Genomic DNA, 20,672 nt, shown 5'->3' with positions numbered 1-20,672 from the left:
CCTACACTACCCAAGTCCATACTATTTATATTTATGTTGTATACTTTTGTTTCCATGAACCTTTTGTTAACCTATAAGGTATCTCTGACTCATTTTTTTATAATATTACGTGTCACGCCGCCCGCTGGGTCCGATCCTGACAGAGAGCGGTATGGGTCCGGGCGGGTGCGCGTAGTTGCGGCGTCATTCCCACATCACAAAGGGAATGCCGCCGAATACTTACCTTGTCCCCAGGCACACGCCGTGTCCATTCATGCCCGGGAGCAGACTGGGACCCGGGGGGTGCATCTCATTGTGGTGGCATTCCCACGTGGTAATGGGAATGCCGCCTATTGCTTACCTCCTCCTGCGACGCCCTGGGCCTCAGCGCCCGGGTCTGTAAACATTAGAGACGGCAGCCGCTGCAAGTTAGAAACTTTTAGGGTTTATTATTAACCCTTCTAGTGCCTAACCATTTGGAACGTGTGGGTGATGTCACACACATACGTTCACTGTCACTGTCACATTTAAACCTTTTTTTGGTCATTTCTCTGTGCCCTGTTGTGGTTTCCATTTTGGTTATCCAAGAGCGCATTTCTGGTATTGTTTCTTGTTTATTTTGACCTTGGCTATCCCACTGACTATCTGATCTCTGTATTCCTCGTCCTTTGGCTTGGCTCTTGACTATTCTGACTTCTGTATTCCTCGACCTTTGGCTATTTTTATGGTTTCGTGTGTTCTGTATTCGTGTATTCTGTATTTTTGTCCTCAGCCTGTCTTGTGTTTTTCTTTTTATACGTTAAATCCGGCCGTTCCAAGGCCCGGTAATACATCTTAGGCTTTTCTTTATCTTCTACTTAAGTTCTGCGCGTTTGGGCATATTAGTATATCCTGCCACAATGGTTGCCTTGTGCCTAGTTTAATTTTTTTAACTAAAATAATTGTATTTCATTTCCCAGAAACCGCTGAGTGCCTCCATTATTTAGATTAAAAGTTCATTATTTATATTAAAGGTATGTGTCACCTATTTTGTCCACAGGGATACCTCCCAGTGGATCACTCCCATTCAGCCATTGTGATAGTTTCTGTGTTATTCAGAACACTAGAATACAGTTATTCACTGTTCCAGGTACCCCACAATCACACCTCCAGCTGCTTATTTGACGCTCCTGGGACCTACGCCAGATTGGCTGATACATCTCCTGCCTGTGTCTGTACACGCCGGGGCCGTTACTACCAGTCTCTCAAGACTACACTGTGCATTTTATAGACACTGCTATTATGCACTTTATTCCTGTTAACACCACTGTTACACTAGTTAACAATATTTGTGTTAAATAAATGCCATCGTTACAGTTATTAACAATATTTTTTTTTTGCTAAATACTATTTTGACATTTCTTTCATTTATACTCACTGCCTGCAATATTTAATTTTTGTTAAAGGAAACTATAGTGTCAGAAAAACAAAACTGTATTCTTAACACTATTGTGCCCTCTGGCCCAGCCGCCCCTCCCCCAGTGGAAAATAAAGGGTTAAAAACCATTTTTTAAATGTAGTCGTTTCCAGCACCAATGTCCCTCAGCGCTGGGGTGTGCTCTTCTAACGTCAGCTGGAGGGACATAATATGCAGACACGACGAGCGCCACGTGTGTATTAAGCGTTGCCCATAATAAAGCATTGCCTCAATTCTTTCATATAGGGATTTTCAACACGCTGGACATTCTCGTGCAAAGCGTGAGAACGTCCAAAATCATTTCATGGAGCCGAATTTTGTGAAACTCTAGGAAGCGCCTCTAGAGGCTGTCTTAACTGTTTAATGTGAACGTTGCAGGTTCTCAAAATGTGCATGTTTTACATTACAGGGTTATGAGATCGGGGACACTGCACCCAGACTACTTTAATGAGATGATGTGGACCTTTTGTTCCTTTTAATCTATACAAGGCAGAAACCGGAAGTGTTTGAGGTCAAGATAAATAGTCAGTCGTTCCTTTGTGTCTAAATTTGGGTGTAGCAAATAGTTGGGACTCTATTACAATATTACAATAGGTCTAATGATGCACATTTCTCTAAGACACAGCATTCCTGCCGTAACAAAGTTTCTATCTCTGTTTTAAATAAACATACATTACAATTTTGTGTTTACTTAGCACACTGGTTGTACTAGATTCCTGACGCAACACATCGGTGGATCCGCAATTATTGAATTAACCATTTCAGCTTGAGTTTATTTGTAATGTAATTTACTATGGCACTCATTTTTTATTTATTTTTTAACTCACATGACTCCCTGCCGCACAGAATTGATATAATCCCAGACCTGACTGCACCAGTTTGAATGAATGAATTGACAGACAAGGCAAACAGACACATTGAGTCCTGAATTCTAATTTAAGAATCTGTCCCCTCATAGGGTTTAGAGCCTATACCCTGAAAAGGCTCTGCATATTGTGAGTTCATTTTCACTCAGTAAGCATGTGTTCTAAAAAATTCACTAATATGCTGCACCATAAGTCTTTTTTTCTCTTTTGTATTTATTTACATGTATCCACAGAGTGTTACAATTTGGAGGGTAAGTTCCTACATTCACATTTAAGCGCCGCACTCCCCCTTTAAATATAAGGTGCATATTTGATATACATTTCATGGTTTGGTGGGTGGGTTATTTGCAGTACCCACAGTGTGTTTCCAGTTGCTATAAGACAAAAATATAACCATAATAAGAAATAAGCGCCACGAATTGTCACACTTAAGTTTAAAATTTTCATGATTGTATGTAATGATGATATGTCTGGTGACTGAATTATTGTTAATTCCTTCATTGTAACATTGTTTGAGCAGTTTTTTTTTTTTTTTACCTACTGGTTCTTATCTTTTATCTGCTGTTTTTTTTTCTGTCCTATAAAATGTATTATTTTTATTGTAATTTATTGACCAGGCATAAAGTAAATGCTGATAGCAAAACATTACAATGCGTAATAAAGTATGAATTTAAAGAAATTGGTTGCTTAGAGCACTGGTAATCATAGATTGTCAGTTTGTTTAGGCAAAGCATGTTTTACCTATAAATATCCCCTTTATTTAATTGTATATAAGTGTAATATATATTAGTTGGGAACAAGGTAATGAGATCATTGAAACATTGAGTTGATGTAACCGGTGTGACTATAACAGGGCCCAGCGAGACAGGGGGCCTTTCCTGGTAATGTCGACACAGCCGGAAGCTCTTGAAATATTCTGTATCATTGCCACATTTGGGTCTCCTAAAAATGTAATATCCTGCTAATTCATCTATGGCAAACCCATGTCCCTCTACTATGATTCTATAAGGGGGGCATTTCTAATTTGGAATATTATCCTTAAAGAATAGAATGTTATGATTTCCTGTACTGGAATTGGGTCTTCCAGGGTTATGGTGACTTTTTTTTAAACCACAGGAGCCGTGTTTAATATAATAGGAAATAAGCTCAGTTGTAAAACTCTTATTGCAAACCATCCTGGTCATGACTCTTTTATACACCCACTTACTTGTTTGTTTCCAAGATTTAAAGAATACTCATCTGCAGAGTTGTATGGATAGTTTGACTTGTTTGTCACACCCTGTGCTCATATAACGAATATATTATATTCTACATTAGCCTAGCTATGAGAGTTCTAAATGAGATAGCCATGAGACCACTATGAAGATGCGATATAATGACATGATTTATTGCAATCACACACATTTCTTAATAAAGCAGGTCAAAAACAAAGATATTTTTCTCAAATATCCCTTCGGACACATTCAGTGCAAGAGCAAATTAGAAAAATCTTTAAGCAGAAAAAGCAAACTTTCGTTGTGTTTTGTTTTTTTTAACCAAAAAAATAACAAAAAACAACAAAATGCAAAAATATAATTGTAGACATCATAGAACATAAAATGCTCGGATCCTAGCAGGAAGTCATGGATTTTTTTTTTTTTTTTAAAACATATGCAGTACTTGTCCTAACATAAAGGATTACACAAATAAATTTAATATCACTCCAGTGTGGTACACTTTAATTAAATCCTGAAGAAATGATTGAACTGGTGTCTGTGAAGTCTCAGCCACTTTCTGGTTGCAGTTGACTGTAGAAGATATAGATCAAATACCAAGGAAACAAAGAAAATCCGGTTAACGTTGGATTTAAGACTCGAATGAACATTTGAAAAGTGTATTAAGGAGCACTCCGACAACCATAACCATATAGCCAGCTTGGAATGTTAGTTTGAGTTCACACACAGAGACTTTGTTTCGCATTCTGGACAAACTTGCCTTGCAACTTTGAAAAAGATTTTCACAGAATTATTTCTACTGTAGCTTTGATGCAATTTTGATTTTAGGATTAGAGAGAATAAATCAATTTGCAATTAGTCCAGTGTTTAAAGTGCACCTGTCCCTTTTGCAGGATATTTCATGTTATGTTTATTTATCAATATATTTACATATATGTATTTATGTGGTTTGAAAAATAAAACGTGGGGGTCTGTTGACTACACACCGAATCTGCTTTAGCAAATTTGATTGCATTCTGTTCCTGCATTTGGTTGCTAAAATTCCTCTAGGGCTTAATATATTTACTAACAAACAAAAGCTAACCGAATGAATAAAGCCTCTTGCTGAATTTGTTGCTTAGTGAACAGACTCTGAATTCAGCAGTGAGATACATATGAAAATGGTCTATGGGTACCATGGGCAGTCCGCTGAGTCTGCTCAGTCAGGGATGACTGCTGGTATGCCTAAAATGGTTTTCAACTGTCACACAGAGACCTAGACATTCCGGGGGTGCATGCTGCTGTTTTTAAAGAAGCAGTCACCTAAACAAATAATTGCGTTGCCAGCGTCCCAACATCGGAATAGAGTGACGTCCCATCACTCTGTTCCAAATATATAAAGGATCTGCTGCTAATGTCTTGGTACCAGATACCACAGGACATGTTCAGAGGTCTTGTGGAGTCAATGCCTCGATGCATCACAGCTGTTTTGACAGATATTAGGCAGGTGGGTTTAATGTTGTGGCTGATCAGTGTAAATTCAAGAAAAAATATCAGTTTCATATATAGTTTCCTGTTCAGGGATATTCACAAAAATGAAGATTATTTTCATTTTTTTTTTCATTTGTTTTAGATGGTATACCTTATCTGATAATTCAATCTTTCACATACAATGCTATTTACCAAGCTGAGAATTAAAGGTGAACTTCAAATTTAAGGTCAAAGTTGCCGAACTGTCAAAAATTCTCTAAGCCACCTTTCATGATTTCCAGTCTCCAATCTCTGGCCTTAAATTTTAAATTCACTTTGAACTCTCATTTTAGTGAATAACCTTGATAATATCCATAATATCAGCATAGCTACAGAAACCAATTTTTATTATATAATACGAAAATGGATAAAAAAAATGTAATGTGCTCTGTTTATGGGTATTTGTAAGAACTATGTTGTACAAATAATGTCGGTATGTAGTTTTTATTCACACATGCATTAAGTACAGAGCATTGAAGGCTGTAATGGTCATAAATACACTCACACGTGTATAAGTGTCAATGTCTTGAGTCAATTAGTTGATTTGTAAGTACAGAGTCTGTGGTTATTAATATGGTTAATGATGGTCTCCGTCATGCACCTGACCAGGTTAAAACCAGGGTCATTTGGTCTAATGAGTAGATACCATATCAAGGTAACACCACAAAAGGAATTTACTCTGTGGTCTTTGCAGAGAACTTGTCTTTTGTTATTACGTTCTGCCTGGCTTCATCCCCTTGACTCACGCCTGTGAGAGACAATTGCTAAGCACTTTTTACAGCTTTCTATTGAGGCTAGATAAGTGAATGAGCAAATAATTGCTGAGTTCCCTGCTTAGTCATTATGGTGCGTGGAACTTGGTCTCTGGAATATGGAACGTGTATTCAGTTTCAAATGAACAGGGATTTATACAAATGTACCATCGGTAGGTTGTCCAAATTCCGTAACACCTAGGTTTCACACAGACGTAATATAAACATATAAACAAACGATTACACAGTAATTTTTACACTACGTACAAGTCAAGCACTTAGTATCTCTCTTCATCAATGACCACAAGTTAGGCTACTTATTACACTCAAGCAACACAGATCAGTGGTTTTGTAACTGTGAACACAACCCTGGATTTCAACTTCAGGGTTACAACTTTATTACAGGACAAATGTGCCCATCGAGACAACTGTGCCCATAGAGAGGCTGGACCCAACAATGATCCTGCAGCTCTATAGCAGGCAGGCAAATGCCAAACCTGAGCTTTTTCTTTAATATAAAGTATTGGGTCCATGAGGACTCACTTGGTCCTTATATCTAAATAATGGACATCTCCTGCCACCACCCACTTGGGGGGGGGGGGGGGGTAGGGGTTCCCAGTCACACCCCAAATATATCCCTGCCTACCCCTCACCCAAATAATAGTGAGGGTGCAATAAATACTAGCAAAAACAACGGGAAATATTTTTTTCTTTTTTTTACACTAACATTGGAAGTCTTCATTGTTTAGTTTGTTTTAAGCTGTAACAACTTACAGCAAATATTTCAAAATAATATTAGAAAAAACAAGTCCTCAGTTGGAAAATGTGTTTTATATGTTGTTTTTTAAGGGTTCTACATTGAGAAAGAGGGAGGCAGATCTTTCTCCATCAAAATAAAGCAGATATTCTGCTTTTTCTGGTCTATAAGAATGTAAAATAGAGGTGAGGTGAACACCTGCCAGCTTCCAGCTCGAAAGGTCATGTATTTTTTTCAATTCTTGAACTTGAGTCTCAGGAGAGTCTGTCTAAACAATCCTCAACTGTTTTCACCTGAAGTCATTGCTCTGGTATTAAAGTGAAATGCACACCCTGTTCGGATTTCTTCTATGAAAAGGTAAGCTGGTAATGCATATTAAATACTCACCTCAGTATTTTAGGAGATATTAAAAAAAAAAAAAAAATCCTTTGTGAATTATGTCTCATTTCATTTACTTTGATAACATTTGTGGGGGTTTTCCGGACTTTATTCACAAAATGTAGACAAAAATAAAAAAGCTGCAACATGGTTTATTTCAAGAATTTTTCTTCATTTTCAAATAAAAGTATTAGATTTTTCCAACATAGCATGAACATTCCACTAAAAACATGCAGGCAGATTTTATGCAGATATGTAGCAACACGTAGTCACATGTGTGAAGAGGTCCAGAGTAAAACCCAGTCATCTAATTCAATGCTTTCCTATGGGGATGGTTGGGTGCCCACGCAGCGCTCGCCATGAATGTGTATTAGGCCCCCATTGTCCCCCATGAGCATCATTGGCTTAGACATCAGAAGAGGAGGTCATAACTCTGTGACGTTGTTGGAGGCAGAGAGGTAAGCAGCACCGAGGGGGCCTCAAAACTGAAAAAGGATAAGTAAACCCTTAATTTTGTTATTTTGTTACTTTATGGCAAAGTGTGTGTGTGGGTTTGGAGGGTGGGAGGGGGGGGGGAGACTTATTTTTTTAATTAGGGACAGAGACACTAAAGAATTATGAATACAGGTTTGTATTCCTAATGCTTTAGTGTTCCTTTAATTCTTTTTATTGTTCCTAATAGCAGGAAAAGGCAAAATAAAGCAAGAAAAAAGAAGTATATTTCCATATTTCAAAGCAAAATAATATTTCTCAGTCTATTACCTTCTGAGGTGTCTTTATCAGTGTTCCTATTAACCACCGTTTGTCTTGCACCAGCTAAGAGAAATACAGGACAGCTTATTCAATAAGGTAACCTGTATTGAGAATCCCCAGGATGGACCATGCGTATCATGTACTCCAAGAACCTGGGGTAATAAAGTCACCACGATCTTCATCTCTAAAACTACATGTGTCAGATGGAAAACAGTAAAAAAGAAATAAATGTAAACTTCTAGAACCCACTGGAAGACTTACATGGTTATTTGCTAAAGTGGGAATTGTTAAGAATGCAAAGTGAATTTCACATTATAGGCTAAAATAACTAACTAAACTAAACTAAATAGCTAAAAGCATTTCCGATGTGGAAAATGTTTCCAATTTAAATATTTCTAAAATTCTAAATTCATTTGGAATTCCCCAACAATTCACACTTCAGTGCGTAACCCTCTATTACAGGGTTTCCTAAAGTGTGGGTAGCAGGGCGATTCCCAGTGGGTCATGCTGACCCACGGTTCAAGGGCCGCCGGGGACCTAAGAGTCAGGCAGGCAGACTGTTTAGTCAAGCCCTCGGTCCATGACCGTGGGCCCGACACCAGGAGGGGGCCCAGCAGCTTGCCCTGTATGCCGCCGAGCCCCTCCATCAGTCTGACCGAGAGAGAGACCACTACCTGCGGTCTACAGCTCCGCCGGGTGCAGAGCTGCAGACCGTGTGATAGAGGTCTCGCAAGAACAATGTTACTCTGGAAGCTCACGAGACTTCTATCACATGGTCTGCAGCTCTGCACCCAGCGGAGCTGCAGACCCCAGAGTTAGCCCACCGGACAACCAGGGAAAGACCCTGGAGCACCAGGGAATTTAATAAAGGTAGGACACAACCCCCACACCCTGGCCCCTCCCCCTTCTCTCCCTGCCCCCTGCCACACTGTAACCCCTTCTCTCTCTGCCTCCACCCCACACTGTCTGTAACCCCTTCCATCCCTGCCTCCACCCCACACTGTAACCCCTTCTCTCCCTGCCTCCCTCCGCACACTGTAACCCCTTCAATCCCTGCCCCCTCCTTACACTTTAACCCCTCCTCTCCCTGCCCCCCACACAGTAACCCCTTCTCTTCCCCCCCTATTGCATCCCCTTCTCTCCCTGCCCACCCCACACTGTAACAGCTCCACTCCCTGCCCCCTCCCCACACTGTAACCCCTTCTCTCCCTGTACCCCCACACTGTAACCCCTTCTCTACCTGTCCCACGCTGTAACCCCTCCTCTCCCTGCCCCCGCCCCACACTGTAATCCCTTCTCTCCCTGCCCCCCACCAGTGGTGCATCCTGGTTTTGTGCTGCCCTAGGCATGACGAAACTCAGACCCCCCCCCCCCCGCCACCCCACCCTTCCCCCCTGCCTCGCCTTCTAAATACAGGGCTGCCATCAGAAATTTTGGGGCCCCTGACAAACCACAAGGTCAGAATAAAAGGTGTTTTGATATTCCAGCTCGCTCCACCCCTACTGCCGAACTACTCATGTCTAATGCTCAGGGCACAAAAACTATTGTCGAGTATGCCAGTGAATTCCGTATCATGGCAGCAGTGGGTGGCTGGAACAACAAGACTCTTGTGGCTGCCTTTGCACAGGGGCTCCCCGATGTGATTAAAAATGAGATTGCAGACGGGCGTGTCCTGGACGGGGACCAGAGCAGCCGCATGTAGCTAGAGCTCCGTGCCGAGACGGCTAATTAGGAGACATTAAAACAAGCTAAAGCCGACAAAAGCGAACAAGAACCGCTGAAAGCCAAGATGTCACAGCCCAAAAGCAAGCGGACCGGAGAGAGGGGAGAGAAAAGCTATTTTTTTGCCTCGAGGGCAGGACAGGGTAAGGCCTCAAATCAGGCAGAGCACTTACAAGATGGCGCCGGAGGGGAACTCGAAACAGAGACCCTGCATGGCGAGTGTGAACACGACAGCCCACTGACCCATAATACCCTGAAAAAACTTCTGGAAGAGATGTCAGACAAGATTGTGGGGAAGATGGACAGCACCATCAAAGACTTAAGAAAGGAAATACAAGATATAGGCTAGCGCACTTCGCACGCGGAGGATCAACTCTCAAAAATGGCGGAGGCTCACAACTCCCTGGCTGACACTGTAGAGGGCCTGGTCGCAAGACTGGACAGCCAGGACCTCAAAATTGCGGATATGGAAGACCGGGCACGCCGCAACAATCTGCGAATAAGGGGAGTTGCCGAAGCGGTTAAAACAGAAGACCTCACCGCTCATATCACGGGCTTGCTGAGGGAACTGGCTCCAGACTTACCACAGGATCTGCTCCTGTTGGATAGGATCCACAGAACCGCCAAACCAAAATTCTTACCGGCTGACACGCCAAGAGACATCCTACCAACGGCTTATAAGGGGACCACCATATATGCGAACATCTCCTCATACACCTTAAAAAGAAGACGCGACTTCTGAGACATAACCACACAGCTATGGGAAAATCATCTCCCATATAGATGGGGCTACCCCACCAAACTTCTGGTAATGAGAGAAGGGAAAACTACCGTCATTGGATCCCCGGAGGACGGCCTAAGAATCTTGCAGGATTGGAACATAACTGTCATACCAACGACGGAACAAGAGAGGAATAGGGCCAAGGCCCCACAGGAATGGAAGAGGGTGAAAAAGAGATAAGAGACAGAGACGTTGCATGTGGCTGCTATATGGCACCTAAAAGCACAAGACCGCCAACTATGGGGCAGGGTAAAGTACTGTATTGCACTACACACACGGTGTAACTTATATGCTCCTGATTGAGCAAGGGGACAGGTGGGGGTTTCTACTGTATAGCACAGAGGGACCAGGGGACCGCAGAACCCGGGCTACTAATCCCCACCCTGGCCAATGAGCAGAGACGACCCAGCCTAGCATACCCACCCGAATAAGAGGTGCACAGCCAGAGAGACATCTACATACGCCCCCCTATGCTGGGATATATTATAGTGGTAGAAAAGTCAAAAAAACAAACAAAAAAAAACTGTAATCAGTTTACTGTCTAAGGCTTTAGACAAAAGTTGGAACTTTCCAACGTACAAAACAAAAAATAGCCGCAGAGGGAGACAGCTCCCAAAGGACGTGAGGCCATAAACCTCTACCCCCAAGGCACGACTATGCAGTGCCAAGCCGGCTCAACGGCACCACTAGTTGTTAGGAATGTTTATGTAAATACTTTCGTTTATGTTACTGTATTGATGTATGTTGTTCTATGCTATGTTTTCGCCCCACATGTTGGGCAAATTGCTACCAAACAGACATCAGGGTTAGTGGGTAACCCGACACTAACTGCCACACGAATATTGACGACGCCTGGAAATTGCCAGACCAATGTCAACAAATGTTTCGCAAGCCCAATAGGAAAACTACCTAATGCACAGAGGGACACACTGCTCAGCTCGACCAAGCTGGGGAGAGCAGGAACCCCTCAAACCATAGACCGTCATGTGAGGTGTACCGCACTCACAAGCCACCGTGAAGCTCTGTACCTTTAACGTCAGGGGCCTCAATGCACCAGTAAAACGTAATTTGCTTAACAGGGAAGTTAGAGCCCTGGGAGCAGACATAATATGCCTCCAAGAAACACACTTCAGACACAACGATCACCCAACAATACTGACCACCGACTTTCCACACCAATTTCACGCTACGTCTCCCACGAAGGCTAGAGGGGCATCCATTCTAATACACAAAGCCATCTCGTTCACACTACACTCCGCAGACATAGACCCGAATGGTAGATACATCATACTCCAGGGGTTGACATGCTATATACCATCGTAAACGTCTACTCCCCAAATATAAACCAGAGAAATTTCTTGCACAAAATCCTAACCAAAATAAACCACATCCCGACGGGTTTCACGGTGATAGGACTTCAACCACATAATTGACCCACAACTTGACACAACCGTACTACCACACCGGAAACATCACTGCCCCTTAACCCCTTAAGGACCAAACTTCTGGAATAAAATGGAATAATGACGTGTCACACACGTCATGTGTCCTTAAGGGGTTGAAGAGACAATGCAGGGCTATTGCGCAACTCCTACACAACCATCATCTATATGATGCTTGGAGAGTCACACACCCGACAGAAAGAGCATACACCCACTACTCAGCAGTGCATAATTCCTACTCCAAAATCGACGGATTCCTCATCTCTGGCGCAGATCAACTCCTACACAGCGACATACAGCAAATCACGTGGTCCGACCACGCACCAGTGACCATAGAATTAAAAAATAATTACGACTTTAAACATCGCAGCCCATGTAAAATTAACAACTCTTTGTTGAGGAATAGAGAATTTGCCAACTCCCTGATGGGACCTTCAAACATACTTTCAACAAAACGACACAAAAGACACCACAGATACAACACTATGGCTCGGCCACAAAACAGTAGCGCGCGGCCTGCTAATACGCAGGGCATCCTATGTCAAAAAATCACGCCAAACTCAACTACGGGCATGGCAGGTAGAGCTGTATGAGATGAATAGACTAAACCAACAGACCCCATCCGCAGAGACGAAAGATAAAATAACTCAAATTACAAAGCTCATGCACCAACAAGCACTAGACACGATGAATTCTCACATGCAGAAGCTCAAAATAACACACTACACACAAGGCAATAAGGCAAGCAAATTATTGGCTCAACGACTGAAAACAAGACAGGCGAATCAGAAAATATCTCACCTCACAGACCAGACAGGTACCAAAATCTCCACACTCAAGGGAATAAGCGAGGTGTTCGCAACATATTACTCCTCACTATATAACATTCAGAACGAAACACAGACAACACACCCATCTAACACTAGCATCGGGAACTATCTCGACGGGGTGCAGCTACCCAAGCTCACACCACAACAACAGGCAGCCCTAACTGGACCGATAGAGGCCCAAGAGATAGGGGACCTAATCAAAAATCTTCCGTCGGGAAAATCCACGGGACCGGACGTGTTCAACAACCAATACTACAAACAGTTTACCACAATACTGGCACCCTACCTAGCCAGAATGTTCACAGAAGCAGCCCACAAGGGCGAACTCCCCAAAGCAACGCTGGCCGCCCATATTGTCACACTGCCTAAACCCAACAAGACTCCCACAGTACCGCAAAACTTCTGTCCCATTTCCCTCCTCAACACTGATGCGAAGCTCTTTGCTAAACTATTTGCAAACCGGTTGGGAAACATTTTGCCACAAATCATCCACAATGACCAAGTGGGATTCATCAAGGGGAGACAGGGAGCAGATAATACCAGGAAGGTCATCAACATCCTCCATCACCTGAAAAGCCAGCAAAGAAGGGGACTGATGGTCTCCCTCAGCGCTGAAAAAGCTTTTGACCGCCTACACTGGGGGTTCCTACGAGCAGTGCTAAGCACGTTCGATATACCCACCAGCTTTGTGTCGGTGGTGAGGGCCCTCAACAGTGAGCCCTCAGCAAGGGTACTCAATGCAGGATTTCTGTCCGAGCCGTTCAGACTCACGAACAGCATGAGACAGGGATGCCCCCTGTCCCCCTTGCTATATGTCCTAGCGCTGGAGCCGCTGGCGGTGAGGATACGGGAAAACCCTGCGATACATGGCATGGAGATAGGGGGAGGGAGTACAAAACGAATTTGTTCGCAGATGACATACTACTTACACTTACACAGCCGCACATATCACTACCAAACCTCCTGCAGGAAATAGAGAGGTACGTGGAACAATCGTACTATAAACTTAATGTCACAAAAACCCAAGCGATGGGGATAGGCTTGCCACAAAGCACCATAGAACACCTCAAACTCTCATTCCCACTGGACTGTAGAGATGACCACCTCACATTCCTAGGCCTGAGAATTCCAAGAGATCCACAGGGTCTCATGGACCTCAACTATGGAAGATTGCACAGAGAATACAGCGACACGCTGAAAAAATGGGAAGATAAATACATGTCATGGGTGGGGAGATTGGCAGCAGTAAAAATGATGTTACTGCCAAAATATCAATATCTACTTCGAACACTACAGATCCCCCTGCCGAACACGTACCTGAGACGGATGCAGAACACTATCACAAGTTTTGTATGGGCACACAGAAAAATAAGGGTAGCCACGAAGATCCTTACTAAGACTTTAGAACAGGGAGGGTTGGGACTGCCAGACATGCGGACGTACTATAGAGCAGCAATATTGTCCACGGCCCTACAGGCCCACACAGCCTAAAATCCACCACAATGGATAGAGATGGAATTGACCTGGACGTGCCCCATAAGCCTTAAATACCTCTTCTGGGTACCGTACGGGCGGCGCCCACCGCTCCCAAACATGCCCGCCACCACAGAAACCCTGCTAAAAATCTGGGACAAGGCTAAACCACAGTTAGCGTACACAGACGCCTGGGCACTAGCCACCCCCATATTTAGCATTCATGTAGCGCACCCCACTTTCGACCACCGCAAATGGATAGACAATGGATGTACACTAGTTAAACACTTGTACAGAGAGGGACAAATAAAACAATTCCCAGAACTACAACTAGAATATGACCTACCGCAAAACATGATATTCTCTTACCTACAACTAAAGGGAATACTGGCACACAACACCACCTTGACTACCCCGATATACGTGAAAAGCGTAGAACACGCTTGTGTATCCATGAGCATGCCCAAGAAACCACTCTCACTCCTATATGCACTACTCAATGACTCGAGCCAACAAATGCAGGTAGACAACTTTAGAGAAGCATGGCACAAAGACATGGGCACAGAATTCTCAGACGACCAATGGTCCCGAGCTTTCATAGCTCATAAAGGCAGATCTCGATGCTCATCCCATCTAGAACTCATGCGCAAGATACAATACCGATGGTACCTAGTGCCAACCAGACTGGCGCGCATATACCCCAATTCCCCCAGAACATGCTGGAGATGTTTAACAGAGGAGGGCACAATGTTCCACACTTGGTGGACTTGCCCGGTTCTTAGGGAATATTGGAGGAAAGTGGAGGAGACGATTAGGGGAGCATTACAAGTCGAAATTTAGCTAAGACCGGAATGCGCCTTACTATTCATATCACTTGAATCATACACAAAGACGCAAGCCAGCCTAATGTTCCACATACTGATAGCTGCCAACCTCCTGATAGCAAGGAGATGGAAACAGACACAAGCACCCAAACGAACAGACCTGATACAACAGACATCACTTAACCTGACCTACGAAATAGGGACTAACCAGCGGCTCCAGCCAGCGAAACACATCGCACAAGCTAGACACGAGTGGGAATTATACGTGGAGAAGACAGGGATAGAAGATGAGATGGAACCATAAGAACAAAAACAAAAACAAAAAACACACAAAAAAACAGGCTAGACACGAAAAGGAACGGAAAAGAGAGTCAGTTGAGAGGGGTAATCGCTAGAACGGGAGGGACAAGACGAGCGCCTCCACTAGAGAGGCATGATCGAGGTTCCTGGGGTCAACCCAACCAACACACTAGACCCAGGGCAACGCGGAACTAGAACCCACAATGTACTTAGTTGAGGGGGGACAGGCCTGAATGCCAACCAACAAATGTGGCAAGGTAACCGGGAGCAACACAAGAATGGTGTCAGGTCCACAGAACCCCTCCTCCCCCCCTCCTTTCCTATACCCCCCCACCTCCAAGAACCCTAAACCCCCCCTTCTGAAACCGAAAGCAAACAGACACGGTAACCATTAACCGAGATAAAACACCACACATTGGCGAGGCAGACCTCAATAACAACAAGAAACCGCCAAAACACAACTAAGAATGCTGTAAAAGTCTACCATGTATGTGAAGGATGTATTGTATACTCATTACTTCGCAGATGTTTCAATGCAAATCTGTCAATAAATTGCCAAACGTGAAATGTAATCTTCGCTTGACTACTATTAACACAACATGTACTGTATTCTCGGTAATACCCCACATTGTATGTGACGCTGATACATAAAAATGCGATGTCATTTTGTACTAACCCCCCCTTCTTTTCTGTACCCCCACCCTTTTGAATATGACAAAATAAAAATTGTCAAATTGAAAAAAAAAATGAGATTGCAGCCAGAGAATTACCTAAAGATCTTGAGGAACTGATATAATTTGTCACCCTCATTGACATCAGACTCCGAGAGAGATCCTCATCCAGGGAGCGCCTGCAGTGGCACCGAGCTTTTCTTGCCCACCCAAACCTCCCTCACCTCCCATGCCTCCTAGTCCTGAGTCCTCTGTCAGTGTGGAGCCAAGGCGGTTAGGCTTCTCACGCCTCTCGGTCAAGGAGAGAGCCTTTAGGAGGAGGGAGGGCCTCTGCCTGCGGACACCACGGTCACATGTTAAAGTTTTGCCCGCATCGTCCGGCAAAGGGCCCGAGATACTGTCAGGGTCAGATCTTGGGTGGTCTTTCTGCAGACCCAGAGATAAATGAGGACAAACCCTTGGTGCCTATTATCCTCTCCTGGCCTGATTCATCCATTAAAATCCGGGCATTGTTTGATTCTGGGGCTGCAGGCTTGTTTATAGATTGTGCATTTGCATCGAAGCACTCTATACCCTTACAGCCTCGCAACTCTCCACTAGCCTTCGAAGCCATCGATGGCAGACCAATACAGCCAACCCACGTGACCCAGGAAACCGTGCCCATATCTCTGGCTGTAGGGGCTCTACATCATGAGACGATCCAATTCCAGGTAATTTCCTCTCCATATTACCAGGTTGTTTTGGGATACCCTTGGTTACAGAAGCATAACCCCACAATTGATTGGCGCAAAGCTGAGATATTATCTTGGTCCCAGCAATGCACATTTTTCTGTCTACAGAAACCGGTCAAAGTTTTGGGCACATGTTCTGCCTCTTCCTTACCCACTGAGTACCAAGAATTCCAAGATGTATTTGACAAAGGTCAAGCCAGCGTTCTGCCGCCACAGCGTCCGTATGACTGTGGTATCGAACTCCAACCTGGTGCCATTCCTCCCCGTGGCCGGATTTACCCACTGTCTGTAGCAAAGAATCGAGCCATGGAGGAGTATGTTACCGATGCATTGTCTAAGGGATTCATTCGGAAGTCATCTTCTCCTGCCGGGGCCGGTTTTTTCTTCGTGAAAAAGAAAAATGGCGAGTTGAGACCCTGTATCGACTATAGGGGTCTCAGTCGCATTACTATTAAGAATTGCTACCCCATTCCGTTGATCACTGAGCTATTTGACCGCCTCAAGGGAGCAACGGTCTTCACTAAACTTGATCTGAGAGGGGCATATAATCTCGTCTGGATAAAAGAGGACCACGAATGGAAAACCGCATTTAACACCAGGAGTGGTCATTACGAATACCTAGTAATGCCCTTTGGTCTTTGCAATGCTCTGGCAGTTTTCCAGGAATTTATAAATGACGTCCTGCGAGATATGCTGCAGCAATGTGTGGTGGTTTATCTTGATGATATTCTTATCCATTCCACATCTCTCGAGAACCATCACGCAGACGTTTCTCGTGTTCTACAGAGACTTAGAGAAAATAATCTATTCTGTAAATTGGAGAAATGTGAGTTTAACTGCAAACAGGTCACATTCTTGGGCTATGTTATCTCAGATGCTGGATTCTCTATGGATCCAGAGAAACTTTCAGCTGTACTAAAATGGCCTCGACCGACTTCCTTGGTTAAACCTCTCACGGATATGACCAGGAGAGATGCTGATCCACAGCATTGGTCACAGGAAGCCATAACTGCCTTTGAGTCTCTCAAAGTCGCCTTTGCTGCTGCTCCTATACTGGCACACCCTAACCCTGCCTTACCATTCATTCTTGAAGTCGATGCGTCTGAGACAGGAGTAGGCGCCCTCCTGTCTCAACGTCCTAACCCAGAGAGCTCCAGGCATCCGTGCGGGTATTTCTCGAGGAAATTGAACCCGGCGGAATGCAATTACCAGATTGGTGATAGAGAACTTCTAGCCATAATTTTAGCTCTCAAAGAATGGAGGCACCTTCTTGAGGGTACTTCAGTGCCAATCCTCATCCTCACAGACCACGAGAATCTTACATATCTTTCCGAAGCTAAGCGGCTTTCCCCCCGGCAAGCTAGATGGGCTCTCTTCCTATCAAGATTCAATGATGTGGTTTCTTACTTGCCGGTACTAAAAACATGCGGGCTGATGCCTTGTCTCGACAGTTCTCCCCTCCATCTAGAGAGGAGATAACCCCTACTCCTATGATTCCTCTGGACCATATACTGGTCACCATCCGTACTAACCTCACCTCACCCCTAGGCGAGGAGATTCTGGCTGCACAAATTAATGCTCCTCCAGAGAAACCTAATGGTCGTTGTTTTGTACCTATTAATCTCCGTACTAAACTATTAAGTACATACCACGACCCCAAAGCAGCTGGACATCCAGGCAAAAAACAGTTAATCTGGTCCGTCTCCCGGCAATTTTGGTGGCCTAGTCTCCGTTCGGATGTCACCGCTTTTGTAGGTGCCTGTCCTGTGTGCGCTCAAAATAAAACCCCACGACGCCCTCCAGTGGGTCTCCTGCAAACCATACCTAATGGTGAACGACCCTGGACCCACTTGTCCATGGATTTTATTGTAGATCTTCCGGTCTCCCGTGGCAATACAGTCGTTCTCATGGTTGTTGACCGATTCTCGAAGATGTCGCATTGCATTCCCTTGAAAAAACTACCAACTTCCCAGGAATTTTCCCAGGAATTTTTGCTCGGGAGGTCTTTCGTTTGCATGGGTTACCCAAAGTGATAATCTCAGATAGGGGTAGCCAGTTAGTGTCCATATTTTGGAGAGCTTTTTGTACACAAATGGGAATTCCGCTTTCCTTCTCCTCGGCCTACCACCCGCAATCCAATGGTGCAGTGGAACAAGCTAACCAAACACTGGAACAGTTTCTGCGTTGCTGCATTTCTGACCACCAGAACAACTGGTCTGATCTGCTACCCGGGGCGGAGTTTGCCCACAATAGTGCTATTAATGCCTCTTCCCGGCTATCCCCATTCTTGGCGAACTATGGGTTTCAACCGTCCATGTTGCCTGATACGTTCTTGCCACAGGGGATACTGGCATTGGAGGAACATCTCAGGGAACTCCGTTCCACTTTGGTGCAGGTTCAGAACTCTTTGCAACGCGCAATGCAGAACTACAAACTCCAGGCCGACTGCAGACGCCTTCCTGCACCTACCTATCAGGTCGGAGAGAGGGTCTGGCTGTCTTCTCGCAACCTACGCCTCCGTGTTCCCTCACAAAAACTGGCACCCCGATACGTTGGTCCATTTCGTATACTTCGAAGGGTTAACCCTGTAGCTTACGCACTTGACCTTCCTGCTAACATGCGCATCTCAAATGTATTCCATGTTTCCCTCTTGAAACCGTTGGTTTGTAATCGTTACACCACCTCTGTGCCACGTCCACGTCCTGTTCCGGTTGACAATCATGAGGAATATGAAATACGCAGCATCATTGACTCACGAGTCTTCAGAGGACAGATCCAATACTTGGTGCACTGGAAAGGGTACGGTCCAGAGGAACGCTCCTGGGTTCCAGCCTCTGATGTCCATGTACCATCCCTCCTTCGTTCCTATCACGCCCGCTTCCCCATGAAGCCCGGACCCACCAGCAGAGATGGGGGGAGTCATTGAGGGGGGAGGTACTGTCAGGGTTTCTTTGCTGTACAGCAACCCTTTCTGTTTCGGTGACTGAGTTTTCAGCTGCAATTACTATCAGCTCCTTCAGCATGTTGCCACGGTTACTCACCTGAGAGTAGTAATCAACCCTGCTGCTAATCAGTTCTGCCTATTTAAGCAGCAAATCTCAGAACCTCCTTGCCCTTGCGTGGTTTCCTGTTCCCCAGAAGTCTCCTTGTTCCTGTGTTTCCTGTTTGTTCCTGGTTCCTGACTCCGGCCTTGTTCCTGACTCCGCTGCTCTCCGTGCTCCTGATCCTGGCTTGTCTGACTACCCGCTCTGGTGACTGACCCCTGCTTGATTCCTGGACTTTGCTTTTGGTTATTTATTTGTTATGTATTAATAAAGGTGTTTTTGCATCTAGTTCTGTCTCTGTCTGGTTCCTGGTCCCTGACATACCCCTCCTCTCGCTGCCCCCATCCCCACACTGTAACCCTTTCTCTCCTTGCCCCCCTCCCCACACTTGCACCCCTCTCCCTGCTCTCCTCCCCCTCTCCCCCTTTCCTTGCACCCCTCCCTACACTGTAACCCATTCTCTCACTGCCTCCCACACTGAAATCCCTTCTCACTCTGCTCCCCACACTGTAACCCATTCTCTTCCTGCCCCCTCCCCACACTGTAACCCCTTCTCACCCTACCCTCCTCCCCACATTGTAACCCCTTCTCACCCTGCCCCCCCAGTGTAGCCCTTTCTCACCCTGCCACCCCGCCCCATTGTAACCCTTTCTCACCCTGCCCCACACTGTAGGTCTTGATATTTCTCCCCATGCCCCCCCACACTGTAACCCTTCCCCCCCGCCTGCCCACTGTAACCCTTTCTCACCCTACCCACCCATTGTAACCCTTTCTCACCTTGCACCACACTGCCCCCCACGCTGTCACCAGCACAATACACACTGTCATCCCCACCTCCTGTCCCTGTATGAATATCTGTGTGTCCTTTTGTGTCAGTGTATGTGTCTGTGTGTATTGTGTGTCAGTGTGTATCTGTGTACATGGGTGTCTGTGTATCTGTGTGTGGGAAACGAGGTGTCATTGTGTGTATGCCTGTGTATAGAGGCGTAACTAGAAACCACAGGGCTCCAGTGCAAAAATTGCCCTGGGGCCCCCATACATCCATACATCTACCTCCCACCCCATACGTCCCCACCCCAATACGTCCCACCCCCCCACACATGCAGACAAACAGACACACATAGGCACACATGCAGACACATACATGTAGACACACATACAGACACACACACAGAGACCCATACATACAT

Source organism: Pelobates fuscus, chromosome 3, assembly GCF_036172605.1.
Source record: "Pelobates fuscus isolate aPelFus1 chromosome 3, aPelFus1.pri, whole genome shotgun sequence".
In the NCBI taxonomy this organism is placed as follows: Eukaryota; Metazoa; Chordata; class Amphibia; order Anura; family Pelobatidae; genus Pelobates; species Pelobates fuscus.
The sequence above is the reverse complement of the archived record's forward strand: the minus strand, read 5'-3'. Positions refer to the sequence as shown.